Source organism: Falco naumanni, chromosome 5 (assembly GCF_017639655.2).
Source record: "Falco naumanni isolate bFalNau1 chromosome 5, bFalNau1.pat, whole genome shotgun sequence".
In the NCBI taxonomy this organism is placed as follows: Eukaryota; Metazoa; Chordata; class Aves; order Falconiformes; family Falconidae; genus Falco; species Falco naumanni.
In genome coordinates this window covers 6,340,084-6,363,808 of record NC_054058.1, presented here as the reverse complement: position 1 = coordinate 6,363,808, position 23,725 = coordinate 6,340,084, and the positions used below count along the sequence as shown (strand labels likewise).

The 23,725-nt window shown below is 43.6% G+C and overlaps 1 protein-coding gene across 2 annotated transcripts in view; it reads right to left on the bottom strand.

The window, feature by feature from the left end:
* Window positions 1-23,725, bottom strand: part of ZBTB20 (zinc finger and BTB domain containing 20) — a 168,686-nt gene that overhangs the window by 82,245 nt on the left and 62,716 nt on the right. Inside the window, exon 1 of one of the 2 annotated variants that reach the window (XM_040596057.1) lies at window positions 13,921-14,145. The exons of the other annotated variant lie outside the window; for it this stretch is intronic. The gene's annotated coding sequence lies outside the window, so the exon portion shown is untranslated. Of the gene's footprint in view, window positions 1-13,920; window positions 14,146-23,725 lie in introns of those variants that run through there. 2 annotated transcript variants of the gene reach the window in all.

Below are 23,725 nucleotides of genomic sequence, written 5' to 3'. Positions count from 1 at the left end.
TGAGAGTTAAAAACTACTAGAGAATACTCCCTGGGATTATCTGTACTATCAAGACAGGAAAACTTTGCAGATGCTACTGTCTCTCTAGAGGAATAAATGCTTGCATTTTAATATTCTCAGCAGCTGGTTCCTGTTGAATGCCATCAGGATGATTCAGCCACCCACCAGGAACACCAGTAGCAAGTGCACACACACAGAAATCTGCAAAACTTTCTGCTCCTGATGCCAACGCTGCTACTTTGGCAGAGCCTGATCTGTATTAGCTATTCTTCATTACTACCAGTAGCAGGTTTAACTTCATCCTCAGATGGTGAAAGAAAACACCTAGTCCCTGGTACTGCCCTAATCAATCCAACCATCTGCCTCCTATCACTAGTGCTTCCCACAATCCACATCTTTAGCAGCTTACTCTGTGGTTACCTCATTCACCTTCAGCCTCACCACAAGTAACATATCTCGCCTGTGAGCTTGTCTCTTCAAAGTGATGCTTCAAGCAGTCTGATGTCCTTCCCCCTGTGGTGGTCAACATCTGATGAAAGGGACATCACCTTATAGCACTCTTGGTTTCTACAGGAGACTCAAATGTGATAGATTACTTCCTCACCCCAGCTGATGATCAATTTATGTCTAAAAATATGAGGTCTGCTCTCTCTCCCCATTTAAAAAAAAAATCAACCTCAGTGACGTTCTGTCTGTGGTCTGTGGACCACTTCCAGGTGTTTTATGGAGGCTGATCTGTCTAGCAGCAATAATGAAGCATTTACTTTTCCTCAAGTAGCAGTGCTTCCTGACAGTTGTTGACCAGGTCAAATCACTCAAGGTTTCCTCTGATCCTACTGGGACACATTTTTGCCTCTCCTATGTCTGGCATTTCTTGGAAACAGACTAAACTGTGATGCCAATCTGCAGAACCCTACCTGGAGAGGCCAAAACTACAGAAGACAGAACAAAACAGCCCAGTCACAGAGACTGGGGGACCAGTGCCTATAGATCCCATATTAGGGTGTCTTCCAATTCTAATTCATGTGATGACTGACAGGCTGAGAGTGAAAATAAACAGCTCAAATGCAAAAAGGTGGGTGACAAAGAAGCTGCACCTGTCTGGTCAATAACGCCCACTGAAGTTTTCCTCCTTAATACTACTGCCATTTCATTTGGCTCAATACAAAAGGTGCTACAGGTGGACAGCAACACATCATCAATATCTATTCTAAAATGATGGGTCTTACTTCCATTATCACACAGTGTCCTAATTTCACCATTATTCAGTGTTTTGAAAAAAAAAAAAAAAAAAGCACATCTTCAACATGGAGATAAACGTTATCTCAGACCATGCCAGCAGCGTTGGCCTTTCAGCAAGAACAGCCATACATATAGGTAACTCCTCAAGTAATCTCTCAAACAAATGAAAGAAATTTAGGTTTATTACCTGTGGCAAGTTGTCCTAATGTGGAAAACAAGCCAAAATAGAGAACTCAGAGATTGTGCATTGAATAAGTGACAGAAACATTATGAACACAAGTGTTCTCATGTCAGATCCCTGATGTACCCATATAGCTTGTGACACCTACTGCTGACTGCAATGATATTCACCCTGATTAGAAGTGATGCTATCATATTCCTTACTTGCTTCGCAAGGAGTATCTTCAAAAAACTGTGTCATTTCCAGAATCCAGAGTGGTCCCTACCATGATCTCACCTTAAATCAACAAAGTTACGAAGCCGCCACTTGCTCATTCTAATGAGTGAAACATTTAAGTGCCATTCAGAGCCAGCCAGGAGTCTGCATGAATATGGAAGAGAGAGGCAGGAGGGCAGCAGAAAGTGAGAGAATAATCTTATATACTGAATTAAAAATGAAAAAAAAAAAATGGAAATTTTAACTGCTTTCACTGTTTTCTGTTATTTCATCTCACGTAAAAAGGGAGAATTAAAATTCACAGAAATAAAAATCACTGAAAAACGGGGAGTTATTTTTAATTAAACAATAAAACCAGTGCTTTGCACTTTATTTCTGCCTTGAAAAAAAAGAATGAGATGAAGAGGAGAGCGAACATTTTCATTTCTTCTACTTTTCTTTTTTTTTTGCAATCAATAATGAGGTTTTTTGACCAGTTCTTCCAGTAAGCTATCTCATTGGATGCGATGTGGCAACAAGGATCTGTTACCCATTGTGGTTTCAGGGCTGAGAATGGATTGGATTGTCTTCTCTGTTATTTTAGCCCCAAAGTATATTTTAAATAGCCTTAAAGAGAATGAAAATTCTTCTCATACCAGCGACAGGGAGAAATGGCTTTAGAAATGACTTTCATGTTTCCAACAGTTTTTGCTTTTTTCTCCTTCCGAGTAAATATTTTTTTTCTTTGCTTGCACAAATGCAAGGGGATAGCCTTGTTTGAAAGATGTCGGAATACAACACTCGGTGATCCATCAATCAACAAGAATACCCGAAATGTGTTTCCAGTAAGCAGTGAGTGTCGTGGAGTTTACTTCCACACACTTCATTCATGTCGTAGACAAGTCTGCCATACAAAGCCAGTTTGAAGGGCTGGCATTTTCTTTTTTTTTTTTTTTTTTTTCTTTTCTGTTTTCTCATCTTAAAAGCACGTATCTTCTTAAAAGCTAGTCTGACTGGTCCGGACTGGCACCATGAGTCCTTGGCCTACAATGGCAACTCAGAGATTGTCTTCTATCTTATCTTATATATGTATATTTTCCCAGATCGGTTAGGACTAGGCTTGTGTTTTGAAAAGAAAATCAAAGTCTTCAGAAAAGTATTTTTTCTTTCTTAACAGAAACCAACCAGAATTTTACTTTGGCCAAAGGATTTTATCAAGATTTAAGAGGTAAGAACACTAATACCTTCAAAGCATGAAGAACTCATTACACTCACACTCCGTGCCCTTGCAGCACCAGTGACAAGCACTATCAAGAGTTATTCCACAGGTACGGGAAGACAGGAGAGACATGACGCAACACGTGGGGTGAAGATGCAAGGATTCTTCATACTGAACTGTGTGAAACCCAAAGACAAAGCCAACCTTGCTGCCTGCGCCTAACGATTCCATAGTGTTCCACCGGCCACGCTGACCCCATCGTCTCAGCTGCCCCCCAGATAGGAAACCACTGGCTGCTTTTAGAGTTGTTTGGAGTAACGTGAAGCCGGGGAGTTCAGTGACCGGTCCCAGGCTGCACGGTGAGCGGGCAGCGGGTGAGGAACATGTCCAAATCGCGATGTCCCAGCCACCGGAGCAAAGGGAGGTACCGCTCCAGAGAGGGCTGGAAGAGAAACAACTTGCAAAAACTAATAGTACACTTACCCTAAGAAAGTTTTACCCTTTTCTTTGTTCTTTTGTTGGTAGGGGGGGAAAAAAAAAAAGCAAGCTATGTGTGTCAGAAGAGCTTTCTCTCGCCTAATTAGGCCTCCCTTTCGTTATGCCCTGAACATTGGAGTTTTAATCCTGAGCACAGAGGGGCCTTGGGCAGAAAATTTGCCCAGTCTTTTTCACAAAGTCTGAATGTGTTCAGACCTTTCAAAACTGTACCAGCCCCTCTATAACCTTCAGATTAAGCAGTACATTTTCAAAGCCGTAATGAGCTAAGCCCGCTGGCCTCCTCTGAGATAGGAAACTACCCACTGCTTGAGAACCCTAGTCCATAGTACCCAAGGTGAATTACTGCTACTTTTTGTTACATTCTTAACATAATCTGATATTTCCCCATTTGTTCTGACCTTATTGACCACTGCAGACTACATTTGTTTCTCTTTTCTGTCTAACAGCTTTACAATGCTTCTCTTTTCAGGCTACTTTCTGTGCCTATTCTCAAGACCTTTTCTCTCATATTCCCACCTCTTTCCTTCTTTATAACTGGATGTTTGCCTTCACCCGCGTATTTCTTTCGTTTCTGTTTCATCTACTTGGGAAGAAAAAGAAGCCCACTGCTTCTGCATAGCGCTTCTCTTCTCTACTCACCCGTCTCTTCTGCCGCCACTAATTCCTCACATCTCACTTCAAGTTCCACTAGTCACCTTCCCATACCTTCAAACTGCACTCTGGGTGTCAAAAATTCACTATCAATCAGCCAGAGCAGCAAAGTTTACTAACACCAAACACGGGGAGAAGATTTCTGACAGTAGAGGGCTCCTTAATACATCAGACAAAGGCACAGCTGAAGTTAGTCAAATTCAGATTCTGAAGAAGTGAAATGGACTTTTAAACCTTCAGAATAATTGTCTGAAAGATGTGGGCATTCCGTTCCTTAAAGGCTTTAAGATTACCTGTCTTTCTGAAAGGTATGTTCTAGCTCACCAGAAGGTAAGAGCTTGAAGAAATCCAGCAGGCTTCACCACCCGAAGGACACTAGACAGGGCTACCAGCAGGGTCCTTGCTGCGTCACCATCTTCAGAGATGAAAAGGCACCAGCACCTAACCTGTCTCTGACTCTGCTTGGCAGTCTCCCCTGTTGTTCCAACCCCTAGTAGATGTTGCAGAGTTTGGGACAAGTCCTTCCCATTTCAGCTACAAGGATATTTCTCCCTCTTTGCAGGGGTTACCCCTTCCCACGCTGGGGCTCCATGGCTGCCTTAAAAATGGTGATCATGAGGATCTAAACGAACGTATTCCCCTACCACCCATCTGTGCACAGAGGCAGAAACAGAGCAACTTTCATTTTTCAAGAGCCTTTTCTCATTTTACAGCTCCAGTCCCTGCCCCAGCTCCTGCTCTGGGCTTTTCCAGGCTGCCTCCAATAAAACTGACCTAGTTCTCCTTGGCTCACTGAGGTCCCCAGAAGCATCACTGAGAGCTCAAGATTAATACATTTTTTCCTACCACATGTTCGAAGGACTTTAGCAGCCACCAAGCTGTTAGGCCCAAGACACATGAAGTTATCAATGACTCAATTTACATTAAATTAACATTTGGAAATTTATCTTCTTAATCATATCTATGAGAATATACAGTCGTGTCTTAACTGTGGTACAACTGACAGATAAGGAACCAACCAGCATTGCATACGTGGACTTTTCAAGGTCTGTTTAAATTCAGTCTAAACTGTGGGTTTATGGCATTGCAAAAATTTACTGAAAAAACATGAGTTAATATTTGTCCAGTCCTTTCACATGAGAAGTGCTGTTACTGTTGTCAAAAAGTCTACTGTGGGCTTAAGTAGCTGCGAGAATGCAAAACAGTTTAAAATGTGAATAGCTTTCGTAACTAACAGCAAGTAGGCAATGTAACAGATGGCGACTCACATGAAAGATAAACCACATCTTAATAACAATAACTCACATTCAGAGGGGCAGTGTTTCCCACCTACCGCTTACAGCATGGGACTGGGATCCAGGTTTCCCAGGTTATCCTCCTGGCACTGCACTGACTTGCTGTGTGAACTTAGGAAAGTCACTCAAAATTTTCTGCGCCTCAGTTTCCTCAACTGAAAAATAGAGATGGCTCTTAGAAAAACCACCAGACCGCTGCGGGGAAGAGACCCAAGCTGTTAGTTTCGATCACAAGCATTCTGAGAGAAACGAAGGTATGGAAGAGCAGTGTTTGCTGGTGCCATTCTTCAGTCATTGATCAAATTGCAAAGTGGTTACTCCACTCCACACCGAGTTACTACTGCCAACCCCTGAGCGAGAGGCGGCAGCTGCTTCACCACGCTCCGTACCCTGACGGTGCGGGTCTGGCCAGGGAGCACTGCCCGACGCAACCGACACTTCAGAGGGAATTCAAGGAGGCCAAATACAATTACCTTCGCTGAAATTCAGCCAGGGCATTATGCAACCTTTAACAGGGGTCTGAATCTCTATTTTACATCTCCGACAAAAAGGAGCACCTACAGCTCTCCAGGTTTCTGTCATCGTTAGTTGGCACGTTACTTCGTTTTGATCAGAAACAAGATTGCTTCTCACTCGCTGACTTTGCTTTGTGCAGCTCTACAGAGTTTCACAAAGGTCCTCCAAAGCAAGCACCAGAACAGTCTTATGCTGTCTGACATGAGAATAATACAAAATGAACAGGCTGCAAATAAATGTTCCCCTTTGCTTTCCACTAGATCAACTTTTTTTTTTTTTTTTTTTAAGAGTGAGTGAATTTTTAACTGTATGAGTAGCAGAGACTCTACTCGGAGAGGGTCCATTTTTCCTATGATTTCCAGAGACTTCCCCCTAACTTTGTCGAGAATTTCATGGAAAAAAAAACAAGTTACAGAATTGGACCGGAAGAGAAAAATTGCTTACAGAGAGAAGATTCCTTGCAGGGTACATCCTGGTGCTTCAGCAATGCACAGGCGATGGCCCAAGCTAAAGCTCAAAACCAACTTGCTGGCTTGGCTTGTCCGTGGGGAAGGCTGCCTCAGATCAGCTCTGTCTTGCTCTCTCCAGCCGTATAGGGTTATGGTGGCATTGGTAATTTTCTGCAGCTTCTGAAGATTGTGGGGATATAACAAGCCAAAAACCCCCCAGAAGTCACAAATAAAACATATATTCGTATATGTATAAAAATATATAAAAAGAACAGCTGACCTCACTGAAGACGACTCTGGCATCTTCCTACACAGAGTTTTCACTGGTATTTCCTGATTCTCCAGCCAAAGAAATCATCACTAAACCCTTTTTTTCTGGGAGGAGGGAACAAAAATTATTTCTCACGCTAGCTCTTTAGGCTTTATGGGATATGTAGTTGAGATTAACAGGTCAAAGAGGTTTAGGAGTCCTATTCAGAGCACTGCCTACAGAATATTCTATGTAACCAACTTCACTGCTCTCCAGATGGTAAAAACTGAAAAGGCCATCTGAGCAAAAATCAAGTTTTAGAAAGTGCCATGAGAAATTTTACCCAGAGGATGTGGATCCTTCTTGTGCTGGTTTTGGTGGAAACAGAATTACTCTGGTTCATTAATTATATTTTCAAAAAATCTTCAGTTCATACAAAGAAATGTCTGGAAATTCCATGTTGTTATTTTCAAAAGTGATGAGCTCAAATCACAAAATGTGGATCTGGATGCCTAATAGTGCCAGAAGTTCAGGAGAGTTTGGACTGACGAGGCTGGCTCAGGCAAGTGTTGAGTGTTTTCCCAGGATTTGTTGAAGGCCAATATAAGGGTTTCAAAGAGGAGAAAGGCATGTGCAACATGGCAGAGTTACAAAAAAAATCGTTTGGAATTTCCTGGGTTTTGCGAGATTAAAATTGTAAGTCTAATTAGTTTAAGGAAATTAGCTTTTTATAATTTTCATTTTGTATTGAAGAAACATGAAAAATTAAAAATAGAATGAGAATGGAAAAATTAATGGGTTTCAGTAATTAGTTAATCAGAAAATGCTCCTGTCTTAGTGTGACTGCCCAACACACATTTAAAAAAAAAAAAAAAAATAAAAAGAAAAAAGTAACCATGACTTTCCTCATACTTTCCAAAATAATATAAGTTTCACCTCTGAGCTTGGAACAACTGCTTGACATTGCAACTCGGCTCATTTTTTAGTGGTAAGCCACTGAAATCGGTGTTTAGGTTGAAATACCATCTCACCATAACATTAATACATGCATCCTGGCAAAAATAAACCAGAATTTGTTCCTCCTAATGGCCACATCACATTTACATGAGCTGCACACACCAATGAAATGTTAAATGGAAGGGAAACCTCTTCTGAGAGCAGACCTTTTCACCAAGTACTGAACTGGGGATCTCTGACATCTGAAAGCAGCAGGACAACTTATTATGCTGTAGGAAAATGCATTTCTCTTGACAGTGGTGGTCCAGTCTGAGGCCCCACAAGCCACACACTGGTGCACTAAAGAGACATGTGTTAGACAAGCTGTTTTGTCCCTTGGCTATCACCCTTCCGAGTGCTGAATAGATCCGGATTGGGCTGGCTTAGAAAAAAAGTCAGATGAAAGCAGTGAAGTTAAGCCAAGTCAAAACACAACTTTGGTGCAATTCCACCAAGTCCAAGTTATGCTAACAAAACTTCAGCAGCGACGAGCCTGGCCCTCTCTGCCCAGCCCAGAGCCACTTTCAGACATTAGCTGCAGCGCCTGGCTTTCAGCTTTCCACCGCTCTTCACTATATTTATTTAATGAGGTAGCTAAATATGTATTTTATCATTATTTGAGCTTATAATAACTTTGACATAGAATAATCTACATTGCAGAGATGAAGTCGAAGAAGTTTGAAGAGAACAGGGTTTTTTCTTTACATAAAGATGCAGAGCAACAATCACTGAAATGGCCAAAAACTTGAAAGAAGCCTTCTACCTTGCACTTACATAGCTCTCAAACTTCAGCCTGACCGTTTTGCTGTTTACTGATTGTCAAGTCAAATAAATTCACGGGCGGCTACTAGAACGCGCTCGCAAATAAATACCCACAGCTAGGACTGCTCAGAGCACCGGAGCGTGCGTAGAGTAACAGGGAACATCATGTACCGTGCATAAACAGCACGCAATTTTAAAACGCTCATAACACTTATTTCAAAACCAAATTTCTTCCAACAGTCTGTAACTCCTTCCTCAGGACCACGAATGTGCCTAAGCACAAAAGGTTAAAGCAAAGCCGGTTCCAAGCTGCTAGAGGAAGAGAGAAAAGGGAAGAAGCCTCAAAACTTCGTCACTGGTCCAAGTGTCTCTTACTCCTCATTGAGGCGACTTGGTAAAAAGTAACAAAAAGAAACGGTCTGCTGTGAAGAGCGAAGAAGAAATATCGGTATTTTTCTGGAGGAACTAGAGGAATATAGAAATAAAGTTTCAGACTGCAGGAGTTATCTCAACTCGGCTCTAGCATCTCCACCACAGCGAGCGTGCCCTGCGTGCTCCAGAGGGATGCCGTGCTGTGCAAGGACACGTTCTGGGGCATCTGGTTTCCATCACTGATTCAAAGGGATCCCCCCAAATCCTGATGTTCTAGCTCTGTTTTTCATTAACCCTTTTTCAGGAAAACCTGCACAGCCTTCAGTGGGAAGGTGTCTCAGTCAGGTGAGAAATAAGAACCACCAGCACCTAGCAGGGCGACCTCGATGTGCTTTAACACACCTACAGTATGGCTCAAACACAGTTGTTTCTGGATTCGTAACAAAAACCCCGCTGGTCTGTGTTTGCCTCACCGGACTGCTTTTGTACCCTGGACTAAGTATACGCCAGAGAGGAAATGCTAAGACTTACAGATCTTCAGCTACGTTAATAGGAAGATCAGCACAAAACGTACATAAATCGCGTATACAAAATAGTGCCGTGGCTTCCCCTGGAGCGTGGCGATCGGCCCGCACGCAGCCAGCTGCTGAACGGTGCAACTTGGGGGAATGACCGACCAGCCAAAGCATCTACCTCTGGTGGAAAGTGTCAGTAACTCCTTTGTGCCTCTACAGTGCAAACAGGCTTTGATGATCTTATCAAATTCAGATGAAAAAAACACTGAGTCCCACAAAAATACAGCAGTAATTACAAAGGCAGCAAAGTTGTGTAAAAAGCTCATTTTCTGGTTTGCTTGCCAAAGTATATTACAATTCAGGTTGCACAAAACCGAAGCAAACAAACAAAACCCCAAACACTTTAAATTCCTCCAAAACCCCCTAAATCTCCCTCCTTCAAACCCCTCTCATTTTGGAACGTTTTTAAGGATTTCCCTCCCCTTTTCCTTTAAAAGTCAATTCTTAACAATTGTCAAAATAAATCCTCAGTTCAAAAACAGAAATGAAAACACTGCGTTGGAAAAGTATCAAAACAAAACATTACCTCTCTTTTGGAAAGACAGACCCTTTTTCTTGCAACGATTTAATACATTTGCTAGCAATTCATTGCTTCTGTTGACGTGACTTTGCATTTTCAGGCAAAAAGTTTTGCTGTGGTGTTCATCTAAATATTGTGTTGCTAAAGACAGCATGAACAGGGAAGAAAGTCGTATCCCTTAACTAAAATGTGACTCGGTATTAGAAATGTTGCTGCCATAAGGCTATTTGGCTATGCCCCTCCGACTGCTAGCTGCTATCTGGCTCCCTCCATCCTATTATTAGGCACCAGCGTTCTGGTACAGGAAACTTTTATGGGTGGCGTACACAAAGCACGTCTGATTTCTACCTCGCGCTTCATCCCCTGCTCTTCCAGCACAACATTTCGTTTTCTTACAGCCTTTACTTCACCCGTTTGCTCGCCGAAATGCAGAAAAGCCCAGTACACGGATCGCTACCTGACAGCTTTTCACACTCTGTGCCAAGAAGGTGCCCAAACGAAATAAATAAATAAACAGAGAAAAGTTTATGAAAGTGAAAGGAACGGCGCGGAGCGGTGGGAGCAGCAGTAGGCAGCTCCCTGCTCCTCCTTAGGCTGACACAGGTGTATCCCAACTTCACCCACTCAGGCAGCAGAGACAGAGGGACATACACAAGTGCATTTGAACACACCGAGAAGTGCCAGAAAGGGCGAAGGAAGAGGTGAAAGAGAGAAATAAAACCAAAAGGTGTTATTTATTTTTACAACTCGACAATGAACTTCAATTTTAGCAGAGGATTAAAAACAGCCCTGGGAAATGATTAAGTTTTTTTTTTTCTCTCTCTTTTTTTTTTTTTCTTCTTTTCTATAAAGCTTCAGCACAAAAAGATTATAAAAGGGATACGCTTGCACGGGCACACATAAAATAGGGGAGAAGGAAATGAAAGGAAAAGAAAACAAACAGCCTCCTAACAGGCCCATACTGCTAACGGGAGTCCAAATAAAGAGTCATATGATATCTGATAGTGCAGGACACGTCGCCAGGAGCTGGAGCGGATTGCCTGCAGGAAGAAAGAGCCAGTGTGTTACTGCTCAAAGAGCTTTTCTTTCCCCATTTTTAATTTTTTTTTTGCTCTCTCTCTCTCTTTTCTCCTGGACTGTGAATGTGCTACTCTCAGGTCAAGTCCGTGGAGTCCCCGAAAGACAGCTATCATCTTTCTCCCTACTTCTGGAAGCAGGGACAGCCATTGGAAGATGCCTTCTAGTTGTGATTGAGGGGGGCTAAATCTATGTTTCAGCTCTGTTATGTCCTCCCTCCTCTGTCACCATCTCCACGGTTGCAGGTACAAAACGCTCACAAAAACATTTTAGTCTGAAAAAAAAAGGGGGGGGGGTAGCAGAAGAAAAAAGATTCAGGCAGAAAAAAAAGAGGAGACTGCTTATCCTATGGAAAACTTCAAAGGCCAAGTCCCATTACTGTGCTCTTTTGTTTACTTTTCCTGTGATTTATTATTTTTCTTTTTACCCTTTTTGGAGAGTGAGAGTGCAAGACAGAAGTCACAGAAAACATTCAGTCCACGAAAAACATCAGGACTTGGAAAAACTCTGAGGAAGAATGAGGAAAGCAAGGATTTTAAATAAAAGAAAAGCCATTTGTAATTTGCCAAAAGTTCCTCTATTCGGTCTGCCTGCCAACAGAAAAGACCAGCTCTTTCTGGTGGTTCATCCCTCTCCATCAAGCATTCACATTAAACTGGGGAGCCCGCAAAGTACTTTCGACTCAACACCGCTCTTGCTGTTACCCGTGGAAATGCAAAGCTCCTGGGCTATCTGCAGCGAAGGTACCTGGGCTGAGAACAGGGGACTTGAGGCCACGATGACACACACACACCCCCCCCTTCTGCTGGGGAAGCTGTGCCCACCACAGCTTTGGAGAGGGAAGAGCCCTGGCTAACAGACCTGAAGGGGTAGGAAGCCCCCAGTCTAGGTACTGGTCCGAACACAAAACTGCGTTTGAACTGGTGGTTTCACTTGTGGTGGCCAGTTTCCCTTCACTTTTCCAAGGGACGGGCTGTATCCTGCAGGACTTTCTGCCACTGTAGGGTAGCGACATTCCTAAAGCGGCACAGGCAGAGCCCAGGGATGGGTTTCCCTCCCTTCATCCTATGAGGAGATGTAAACGGACTAATTCTCCATATACACTTACACAATGCATAGATGTTGGTTTAAAAACAGTGCCACAGATACAGATGCAATACCTACGTAGCTGTAACAGATGACCTCTTCTGAGGGAAGCCTGCAGCATGAATATAAAAATCAAGGTATTGTAGTAAGAATGCCCTGCCTGCAGAAACAATCCTCGTAACTCTGTAATAATTTGATCCAGCCCTGTATATTGTGCATTTATGATTTTTTCTTTTTTTTTGGGGGGTGGTGGTGGTGGTGGTAGTTATAATATACAGCTTCCTCTCTTGTTTTCTGCACCACTGCTATATAATGCAGTTTTTAGATTGGTAATTTGTCAAAGCCAGGAAAACACAAATCAATAAAGGAAGGAAGGCAGAATTTGGCTAAAGAAAGCACTTCCTTAAGCTACTGAATTTGCAACAGTACATATTCTCAAACATCCTAACCATTGTACAGGAGACACTGTCGAGAAGATAATCCTGTATGTTATATACTATACGCAATAAAATTCCAATCTAAACATCTCCTTAAATGTGATGCATTATTCCCTTCTACATTACGTGTACCTTTTCCACATACAAATAGACAAAGAGTGTATGTATAAGAAATACATGCAGAAGAACAAAAAATCTACAGTGAAGGAGGTCTGTCCTGAAATCCTCGATTTGGAGCTCGATTAAAGAACTAGACTCAGGAGGTGAAATGGAGCCATTTGAGAGAGGGTCCCACCAAACAGGAGGAACAAGCAAACAAACAAACAAACAAAAAAATCCCTGAGCTCCGACTAATCATTTGAGCTGCCAATGAGAGGTGACTTTTAGACAGATGGTCAGGGAAAAGCTGGGTCCGTGGACACAGACGTTAGTGCCCCATCTGTATTTTAGGATCGTAGCTTCAACAAGCCATTACCAACTTTTTTTCTAAGTGACAGAAAGTGAAAGATTTCTGTTCCCACTCATTTATTTCTTTTCTACCGAAACCACCCCATTTCCCTCTCCCCTCCTCCCTCCCCCGGTAAGAATTTGTTGTTTGATTTTTTTTTTAAGTAAACAGAAACTGTTTGCAGTATAACTTTTATGCCAAAAAAAAAAAAAAAAAAAAAAAAGGCTAGGTAAGTTGGCAAAACAGCGATTGGTTTTAAAGAGAGAGTTTTTAAAAAGGGAGAAAAGAACGACATATCAAACTCACTTGGTCTCGTCCCCCTTCCATTCTTGTTCTTAATAATTCCAAATTATAATTTGGAGGTAAGGGAACTGCATTTCCTTTCAATCTATTTTGTGGCTGCCACACATTCTGTGCTTTGCTTCTCCCTCTTTCTTTCGGGGGGGGGGGGGGGGGAGAGAAAAAAATCCCTAATAAAAATAGAAAAACATATCTCAGGCGTTAAGCTCGCTCTCCCCCTTCCTTTGTAAAGAACTCTTTGTTCTCTAGTGAAAATGCTGAAAAAAATCCCCGGGCTCCCTGAAACAAGTGCAAAACACTTAGAGGCTTTTGGGCTGGCGAGGAGCCAGAAACCCTCCCGCTGTCTGGTTAGGAAGAGAGGAAAGAGAGAGAGAGGAGAGAGAGAGGGAAAAAATTGGAGCTTCCTTTAATAGACATAGGAAGCAGGTCCTTTTTTTTTTTCTTTTTTTTTTTTTTTTTTTTCTTTTTTCCTTTTTTTCAAAACTGGCGGTCAAGCGTTAAGTAACTCCCTGCCTAAATCCACCTGCTGGAAATGAACTTGGGTAACCCCCCCAGGGGTGCACAAAGAGGAGACACAGTAACACACTCCCGGCTCCTCTCCCACCCGCCCCCTCCCCGCTGCCCTGCTTCCATTCTCCCTGCTCCCAGCACACAAATGCCCACGGCTCGCGCTCCCCCTGCCACCACCAACCAACGTACCAAAATAAACGCTCCGTCTCCTTACAGAGCTGAAGGGGGGGGGGGGGGGGGGGGGGGAGGAGGGGGGAAAAAAAAAAAGGGGGGGAAAGAAAAAAAAAAGCTTTTTTCCATCTCGGTTGCGACAGTGATAAGGGGTAGGGAACATCTCATACCTGGTGTGAATGCTAATCAGCCAGGAGTTCTCCTTTTTTCCCAAGACAGGGAACTGTTTCCTTCCAAATTTATTAGAACCTCCTCCACTGCCTCTTTGAAAAACCTTCTTTGTCACCCTCTTCCCAAGTCCTGATACTTCTTTAAAAAAAAAAAAAAATGGCTTCGGAGCTCCTTCTATTCTTGATATTGATTCTCTCTCTCTCTCTCTCTCTCTCTTTCTCCCTCTCTCTTTCTCTCTCCCCCCCCACCCCCCCACCCCTCCTCCTTTCTCCTGTCTCTGTCTCTTCTGAGTGGTCTATTGATAAGTCCCTAGAGGCACTGGGTCAGCCTGCCCGTAGGAAACCAGACACAATGCACAAATCTCCGAGTGCCATTCTGCCATCAGCAAGCAGACCACGTTTAGGAGAGAGGAAAAAAAAAACACACACACACACACACACACACACACACACACACAGTAGAGCAAAAGACAGAGAGAGAGAGAGAGAGGGAGAGTGTGAGAAAAAGACTGATTGGAACAGGAGGGAGGGAGGGAGGGAGCGAGAGAGCGAGGGAGAGAGAGCGACACTGCCAGTCAGGTTAATCATCCCTACTTTAATTAGCTGTTCGGCTTAGACATAAAACAATTGAATTTGAATGATCTGTCAGTGGGCTCGGCTGAACCAAAGGGGAAATGCGAATATTACAAAAAAGACTGTTGGTGTATTCAGATAAGCTCGCCGGGAAAATCCTCAAAGGATAACTATTAAAACTTACCACCAAACAAAAAGTACGGATTCAAATGGCATTATACAGAGGCCCTCTCCAAAAAGCTGGGAGATCCTTTCCCTCTCTTTTTTTACACACCACCGCAGCTCTCACCGTAATAAACACCCGCGCCTTCCCACAGCCTTCAAAGACTACCTGTCTGGCAGGGTGGGGAAGGCAGCGCAGGTTTGCCTCCCACCTCGGTTCGGTTAAAGCGAGAGCATGCTACCCTTCGGTTGAATTTTCTGGATGGATCACTGGAATGTTAAGATTCTGGAACTACACAAGCTCCGGGAGCACATCCTTGCCATGCGTGTCTGCACAGACACAGACAAATCAAGTACCTGCCGGATACAGATGGAGATGCTGTAAAAAGGCAACGCTGGGTATTGGGATAGAGAAGTCCCCGGCACTGGGGAGGGGGAGAAGTTATACCCCCAAATAGGTGGCATAGCAATCTATTCCTTTTACTTGGGGCTGCAAAACGAAGTGCAGTTCAAATGGATGAATATCCTGGCAATAAGCAGCACAGCGGCAGCGCTGTGTGGCGGGCAAGGCAGAGATTTATGACACTTCTGCGAAGTCAGCTTCGAAAAAGGTGTGGGGCTGGCAGCAGCCCTCCACGGAAGGGAAGGCAGCAGGTAACACGCTGCTGCCAGAAGGAGCTGCCGGCGTGTTCAGCTCCTGGCATCACCTCCCTGCTCTGCCAGAACTTTCCCTTGTCAGATGCTGGGGACCTGCTTTGGGTTTCAGAGCACACGGGCTCGGATGTCCCCTCCTGAGTGACCAGCAGCAAGGGGGGGGGTGTGTGTGCGTGAATTTATTGTGCGAGGCAGGTATGTTCTCTGTGTTTTAAATATATTCTCTGTATTTCGTATAGGGCTGCAGCTACAGCAGTAAATCCGTAATTCCTGATCAGCTCCATGAACATCTGCTGGATATAAACTTTTAAATGGGCACAGCTAACCTGCAAGCGTCGCTCAAAAGCACGGGAGGGAAGTGGAGAAGGGATTCACAGTGCGGCTGGCCGCTGGCCTTCGAGGGGGAGCGCTGGGAACCCCCCCCCCCCCCTCAGCACTTTGGGTACAACTGCTTAAGGAAAGAAGAAACAAAAGACAGACAGAAGCTCTAGCAACTTCTTTATATCAATTTAAACATCTTTTCTACATGCATCTCCAGGCAAAGCTAACACCAGTTTTTAGGTGTTCCGCTGTTAATAGAGAGGTTGACGGGAAGTATCAATATTAATTGCACCTTCTATTCCCCTCTGCTACGGGAAAAGTTGGGTTCCTGCCCTTTTCCACCTTTTGAAACGGCACGTGCTGGGTGGCTGTGTCCCATCTGCCCACCAGCCCGCTGGGGCCCGTTGACTCAGCACAGATTACAGGAAGAACTAACCAGGGTCAATGGGAGAGGGATGCACCGCAGAAGTAAATGGGACACTGGACTTAACGAGGTCTGTTAAATGCTATTTATGAGGCGTCTCCTCAGCCTCCCCCAAAATACAAATTGCTCCCATTTGAAATATTATGGGATTATGGGAGGTAAGACGCTACCAAAGAATGGAAAAGGATATTGCAGAGAAATAACAGTGCCATCAAAGGCCTCAAGTTCTTTCCAGATGAGGAGATTTTGTAGAGCACAGTGACACAGACAAGTAGTTTTCTCTTCCCCGGGTCAGCACCAAACTAATAATCCAGCAGGGTGCAGAACAGCTCAGGGCTGTGTTTCTAACAAAACAGGCAGAGGACCTGACCACTTGATGCAGGGGTTCAGGGGAAGAAACATTGTGCAGTCATGTAATTACAGGCTACAGTAATGGTACCAGGGGCCCTCAGTAAGGTTGCACAGACAACATTAACTGTGGCATTTCCTGACTTTTTAGCGCTTGACTTAGGAACATTAACATTACAGTAACACATTTTCAATATAATTTCTCAGGGTTTTCTTTTAAAGCCAATTTAAAAATGGAATGCCGTTCCACGTTGCTGCTGATGCTGAGGCAGGTTAGCACCTGTGGAGCTGTAATACAGAACTTCACCACTTCAGCCGGCAGCGTCATCAGCAGCACGAGTAAAACGGTGCTTACGAGGTGATCAACCACCACAAGACTGTGAGGATACTTTGTTCAGGGGTTTCACAGTGTCTTCCTGACAATGGAAATGCTGACACTTCAGGAGCCCTAGGGCAAGTTTTGAGGAGCAGAGCAAAGTGCACTGGCATGGGAAGAGACCCTTTGGTCCCTGGACTCCCAAACCCGCATCTCTTCTGTGGCTGTTGGATTCGCTTCCATCCCCTCCATTCAGTTGACTCCAGGGACTGCTGCTCCTCCTGTTTTCTAGCTTGCTCTCTTGCATGCTATTTCCCCCTCCCTGCACTACTCCTTGTCACAGTCTGTTCCTCATCCCATTGCCCTAAAATGAGCAACCCCTCCAATGCATCTTCGCCTCTGCTCTACCCCAGGCACGGATGGACCTGGAGCGCAGAGGAAAGCAAGCTGCTTAGCATGGTAAATTAGGCCACGTGGTGTTCCAGGGTGTTCCAGGCTGCCTTAACTAGACTACTTCTTGCAAGACTGTTTAAAACTAACTCGGGTATCATAATTTGCAATCCACAGTGTAGACATATCAAAATGTCCTTGTTCTCATTTCCAGTGCTTGCTGCCATAGCAACCCCTGGTCAAAAGGAAATTTCCATTGATATCAGAAGGAGCAGCATTTCACCCAGGTGAGTTTTTACTGTGGCACATACTTTATTAGCATGTGTTCCTGATACGGTGATCCCCAAATCTCCTATAGTGATTAACGTAGAAATCACTACTGTTAAGTCCTGCTCTCAGGAGGTCCCCTTCTGCTAGAAGCTATGCAAGTCAAAGACCTCCTGATTTCTACCCAAATACCAACCTAGAGCAGACCTGGAGTCTAAATGCAAAAGGCCAAGAGCAGCTCCAAAAAATGCACATCATCTTCCCCTCCTGAGATTTTATCACGGATTTTAATTTAGATACATGATGATGATGATCTCTCTCTTTGCATTGCACCCTCCTGCTTGCTCTTCCTTCATATAAATCATCGCCTGTATCAGGGGGGTTTAGCCAAAGAAGTAAGACTCGAAAGCTCCGTCTAATCAGTTGAATCAAGCCTGCTGTTTGCTGTGGTGAAGGTGATCAGTGCTGCAGCAAGCTTTCAAGTGCACGTGTATGATAGTTACTCTGCAGGAAGAAAGTGTGGCTACAGAACTGGAACAGATCTTTCTGAGAGCTGTACCTGGATTTGCCAGTGGCAAAGGGCAGGACTTAGGAAGAGACACCAGAACTTTTCCTTGCTTTCTGACTTCCACACGTACCGCATAACAACCAGCCAAAAGCAGGACATAAACCAACAGCAGACTGGGAAAGACCTGGAAATGGCAGAGTACTCGCTCTTTTAATGTATATAAAGTATTCTGCAGCACAACTTGTAACACTCAGTATGGCTGACCATGAGCTGACATTAACAGAAAATCAACAGATCTGGGTGACACAGAGAGGAATTTAGTTCCTTTGCAATGAAGGAGCTCTGTCAACCTGAAAAAATGGCATTTAACTATGTAATCTCAGGATAAGTTGTATAAATATATTCCTCTAGATTTATTGGCTTGTCTTCATAAACAGCTGTGAGTCTGTGCTTTTTGTTCAGAGATGTAAACCAGCACAGCATGTTGGAGAGGGTGAATGAATATATGCTTATCATTCAGCACATCAGAAATCAGAGGAAAAGACTGGAAAGTCCACCTATTACAGAAACCTACCCTTTGCTTATCTTTTGGATATGCAATAATTCCTCACCTGCATCACTATGCTTGGTAGACATCTTTGTATGCTAAGGTGAGAAAGGTACCATGCCTTGCATCTAACCCAGTTCATTTCTGTCCTATGTGCAATTTGATTATCTGGGGCAAAACAAACAAGCTTATTTCCTATTGTACTGATTACCAGAACTAGCCCCGCCACTCCCCAAACTACATCAAATGTCCAGGGCTGGTTCCTAAAGCACCTTTTACTGATACCGTGCAGTTCCCAAGGCAATTTCCTTCAAAGACTTGCTGACAACAGGGAAATGTAAATGGAAATATCACAGGGGCTCCATATTTTTTCTCTCTTAGACAATCCAAATATAATGGCCTATTTTGTGGAAGAGCTTCTCTTTTCTGAAGAATGAAAATGTTGCAAATTAGGCTATGAGAGACATTTCTTTTTTTGTACATTATTGCCAGCAATAAGATGCTGAAAAGTGACCCATGCCCTCACGGGCATCAGTGCAACCCCCATGCTTTCACTGGAAAAGCAACAGTGCAACCTAGGGGAACTCCATAAAAAAAGCATCTGGTTGAGAAGACACAAGAAGAACAAGACACCTGCCTTTCTTCCTCTTCAGCTGCACTGGGTTGAGAAGTAACATTTCAGAAGTGCATTTTCACAATGAATGAAGGCAATCTCATCACTGGTTAAAAAGGAGATAAATGAGGAGGTGACTTCCACAGGTGACATGTTTTCTGCATGTTTACATGGCTGCTTGTTGTGAAGGCCTCGGAAGACTTTTAAAGATTGGAAACATTAACTCTCTACCTCACCCTCTACTCTCCATACGACCCATACTGTTGTTCCAGATTGCATCTCTGCTACAAAATTAAAACTGCTTAAACAGCATCGTGTGTTATATCCAGCCAATTCTACTCTGTTCTGTTATATTATATTCTACGATTTTTGAAAGAAGCCTAAGCATCTCAGGATGTCAGGAGGCTTAATTTTTTCTCGTGCTTTCATGGGAAGACAATTATAACTTTGATTTGAAGAACTTTAAAGCGGACGTCTGTCCCACTTCTGTTCTAAATGCTGACATGAAACATGCTACGTGTCCCTCTTGCTAACTTCGCTCCTGTCACACATTCACAATTCTTTTTTCCGGCATTTGGAGGCGACAGGTATTGTGCCTCTGCCTCCAGACTTTGTTAGCTAAAGATGTCTTGTTTCTGCAGGCTTTTCCATAGCCTCAGTGCTGAGTAAAAATGGTAATTATTTTAAATATACCTCATTCAAGACAAAACTCTTGTAAGAACAACAGTGTTGCTAGCAGTCTGGGGAGTTTTACAGCCTCAGCACGCCAAAAATGTGAGATCCCCACCAAAATCACCCTACTGAGGGCTTCGGGCTTCTCTTTTTTGCCTCAGGGACAGCTGCAAGGGTCCCTACTCTGCACATACCGCTTTCTCTCTTTGACTTGGATATAAATAGAGTGGGAAGCCAAAGAGCCAGAGGAGGGTGTAGAGTTCTGCCTCTTCTGCAGCAGATATGATTGTCCATCATGTCCTCGGGCTGGGCAAAGCCGTGAGGAAAGAAGACGCTGATAGGGCTGAGCTCCATCTCCACTCTCTCCACAGACACAGCTGCAGCTTGCGAGGTGGCTGGAACAAGACGGGCTCAGGAAATGAAGAGTAGCGCATCACTCATTTTTCCTGCCTGTTTGCTCCTAATTATCTTGCAATACATTTCACTGGTAGTTTTATCATACAGAAAGACAGAAGATCCTTCTGGTTTCAACACATAATGACTACTTTTAAAATGGCTTGCTATTCATTCTGGGGCAAGTCTCAGTCTCTTCCTCCCTCCCTCAAGTTCACTGCCTTCATTCTGGGTTCATTGGGCTTTTGGGGAGGGGTAGGGTGTCAATTCTCTGATAATGTATTCCGATTAAAGGAAAAGAAGGGACAGCAGAGACAGCTCTCACTTTCTTTTAATGTGGTTGTGGCCACACTGAAGGAAGTGACAACAATCTCAATAATTTCATTTTGGCCAACACAACACCTCTTACAGGCCTGAGCTATGCAACTCCTGTGTAGCCTCTTGTACCAATCAACAGTGCCTCTTTTATACTCGTCTTCCAATATTTCTCTCCAACCTTAGAGAAACAGAGAATTGCTACAGGGCAATGAACTCTCATTTTGCCATTGACATTTCTGCAATCTATCTCCCTCAGTTGGGAGACCCTTTCACAGATCCGGAACCTCACCAGCATAAGGAAGAATTAGTATAATTAAGAATTAGACACAGGGTCTCTAAAATGGGAATCATAACAACGACTAACGTCACAAGAGTGTTTCCAGAATTAATTCATGTAAGTAAAGCACTCAAAAGATAAAAATGTGGGAGCTGCCACATCAGATTAGACCACTACTCCATCTAGTTGAACATCTTGTGTACAACAGAGAGCAGCGATAAACGCAGGGTAGCAGAACTGGGGTCCCCCCTCTGTGCAGAAACAGGGTTCAGTCTAAGCATAGTCAATGACAGTCCTTGGTTACATTATTTTATGGCTCAGGGGACATGTTTAAGCCCCTACAACTCACTGTCACTAAACAAAGTAGTCTTGCAAATAAAGGAAAGGACCAGGCACGGCAGGAGTCTGGTACAGTGGCTGTACAGCTGTACATCCACTCCCAGGCAGGACGGCTTCTGATCAAGCATTCCTGCTTATCAATGAGAGAACCTAAAATTATTCTATAAATTTCAAGTTTCACAAACACAGCTATTGAAAAGATGTGCAGTAGGATGTAAGTACTTACAAAATGGGTGCACAGAAGGACATACATGCACACACAAACAAGCTGGTTAAAAAAACCAACCTGATCCTCACTAGCTCTGCTTTGAGCAAGGATGAGATGACTTACAGTAGTTCCCTTCTGATTTTTATTATTCCAGGATTCCGTGAATCCACAATTTTCCATTGCAGAGTTCTGTCACTGAACATGAAACAACTTGTAGTAAATATAATTTTTAATGAAAATATTATTAGGGAAGTTTCTTGGATCCAGGACAGAAAATCCAGTTCAAAGCCAGAGAAAGAGGCTGACCCTAGAGCCTGATGAGTAAGGGTGTGATGAGGGAGACCTGGAAGGAAACAGGCTCCCACCCTCCCTCATCACTAGAGGAGTCGTGGCCCTTGAGCCATTAGCTCTACTGAGGTGGGTCTTCTGAAAACTCCGTTTCTTTATGAAAAAGTTTCATGAAGTTCCATTCTCACACTCCCAAATTTCAAAAGTTTTCACCACGGGGCACTGCTGCTTCCTGGCCATCTCACCTATAAGACTATGCATTCTGTCAGTACCTGCGGACCTTACATGACAGCTCATGCCCGTTGTGACAAAAGTAATGACAATCTTTCTGTGAAATTTCATTATCTCAGATGGTTTGACAACTTTATTTTCATTCTAACAAATTTTTCAGTTTATGAAACAGCCTTATCTGAAAAGTAAATGGACGAGTTTGTCTTCATTTAAAAGTGGAGGTTTAAAATTTGTTTCTACTTTTGTATAATCAGGCCACGTCTGACAGAAACAATCCATACGATGCGAAACCCTGCTGAAAGAAGAGAGCCACAAGGCATTTTTGTGTACGATTCTACTGCATTCTATATTGTACTTCAGGACAGAGTAATGAAAAAGAACAAATTAGAAGATAATCTTTGAAAAAACAAATCCTTCATAACTGACCGAACCATAAATGAGTCTTACATTACTGGGACTGGATAAAGTATCATCAGTGCCGGATTATTACATAAGAATATGTTAGTAATGTAGCAGCAGTCTAGTCTTTTAAGATGTGAAAGAGCGTTATCTAACCTCTCTGCAAAGTTCAGGAAGAGGAGCCATATGTCCAAATAATCATCTTCTTGCTGGTGTTTAATATGTCAGTTTTTTCAAGGGGCCTATTTCAAGTTTAAAAAAAAAAAAAAGGTGTGAAATGCATTTCGATTTTTTTTTTTTTTTTTTTTTTTGGCAAAAGCAGCTCATTTTCAAGCTTGCAAGGCAACAAGAAAAACAAAATCAAATGTCAAGTAGATTTGCTCTTTGTTGTAATTAATACGCAAGCATTCACTTGTAGATGGTCCTGAGCCTGAAAACAAGCAGCATCAGTCGTGGTGCTATTAAAGATCAGTAGTTTCCTGGGAATCAAAGGGCCAAGTGTTCAAGGAGTGAAAATCTCCATTCAAATTAATGGCCCTAGGCCAGTTTACATCAGCGAAGGATCTGACCACAAAGGAATGACGACGGGAAGCCCAGTGACTGAGGACGAGCCACCTGCTTGCAGCGTTGGGCCCTATGTGGGATGAGACAGCAAAGGAAGGTAGAGCAGGTTCCTCCAGAGTGGGAGGTGGGGAATGATTAACTGAAAATAAGGAAATTGCAAAGCCCCACACTGCAGTCTATACATGCATGCTCACTTTCTGGTCAAGGAAGTTACATGAGCTTTCTCTTTGAGTCAGAGTGATGTAGTGGATAAAAAGGCCCTGTCTAGCCAGGGGGATTTCCTGAGGCCATTGCAGACCAGCTCAACATGCTGTTAAGAGGCTCGTTTTCATAAGAGTTTTTGTTGCATTTGAAACACTGGCTCCAGGTCCCCTAGAGCTTTAAGTGCCACATCACAGCACTACAAGCCCAGCGTTGAATGCTTGGCACAGGACCAGGCATCTTCCCTTTCTTCTCTTGGTTTCCTCAAGTCAGCAGGTGGGGCTCCATGGCTCCATCTTGTTTTGATTTGTGGGGGGAATTTTTATTTTTTTTTGTCTCCACGAAGGTTGAAATAAAAATTTCCAGTTGAGTATTTGCTCTTCTCCTCCTTTCCCCCACGTTGTTTTGTGGAGAGAGAGAGGAAAAAAAAAAAAAAAAAAAGTCTTTTTTATTTCTAAGGGGCTTGCTCTTTTTCCTGAAACAGGAAGCTGGAAACACTTCATCACTGAGGTCTACTGGCCAGAGATCTGCTCATATTTACACCAGGGTGAATCAGTAGCAACTCAGCTGAGGTCACTGGGAGGGCTCTGGCAGGCAGCTCCCCTCCCCAGACGCGGGGTCAGCCCTGCCTCGCCAAGCACTTCTGCAGGACCAGCCCCAGCCCCGTGCCAGGTTGCAGAATGGGTGTAAATGGATGCAGGGCAAAGAAAACGAAAACCTCTACCAACTTTCCCTGTGAGATGGCCATAAAAGTGCTGGAACTCAAATGCTGGAGGGAGGAAGCGGGGGCCA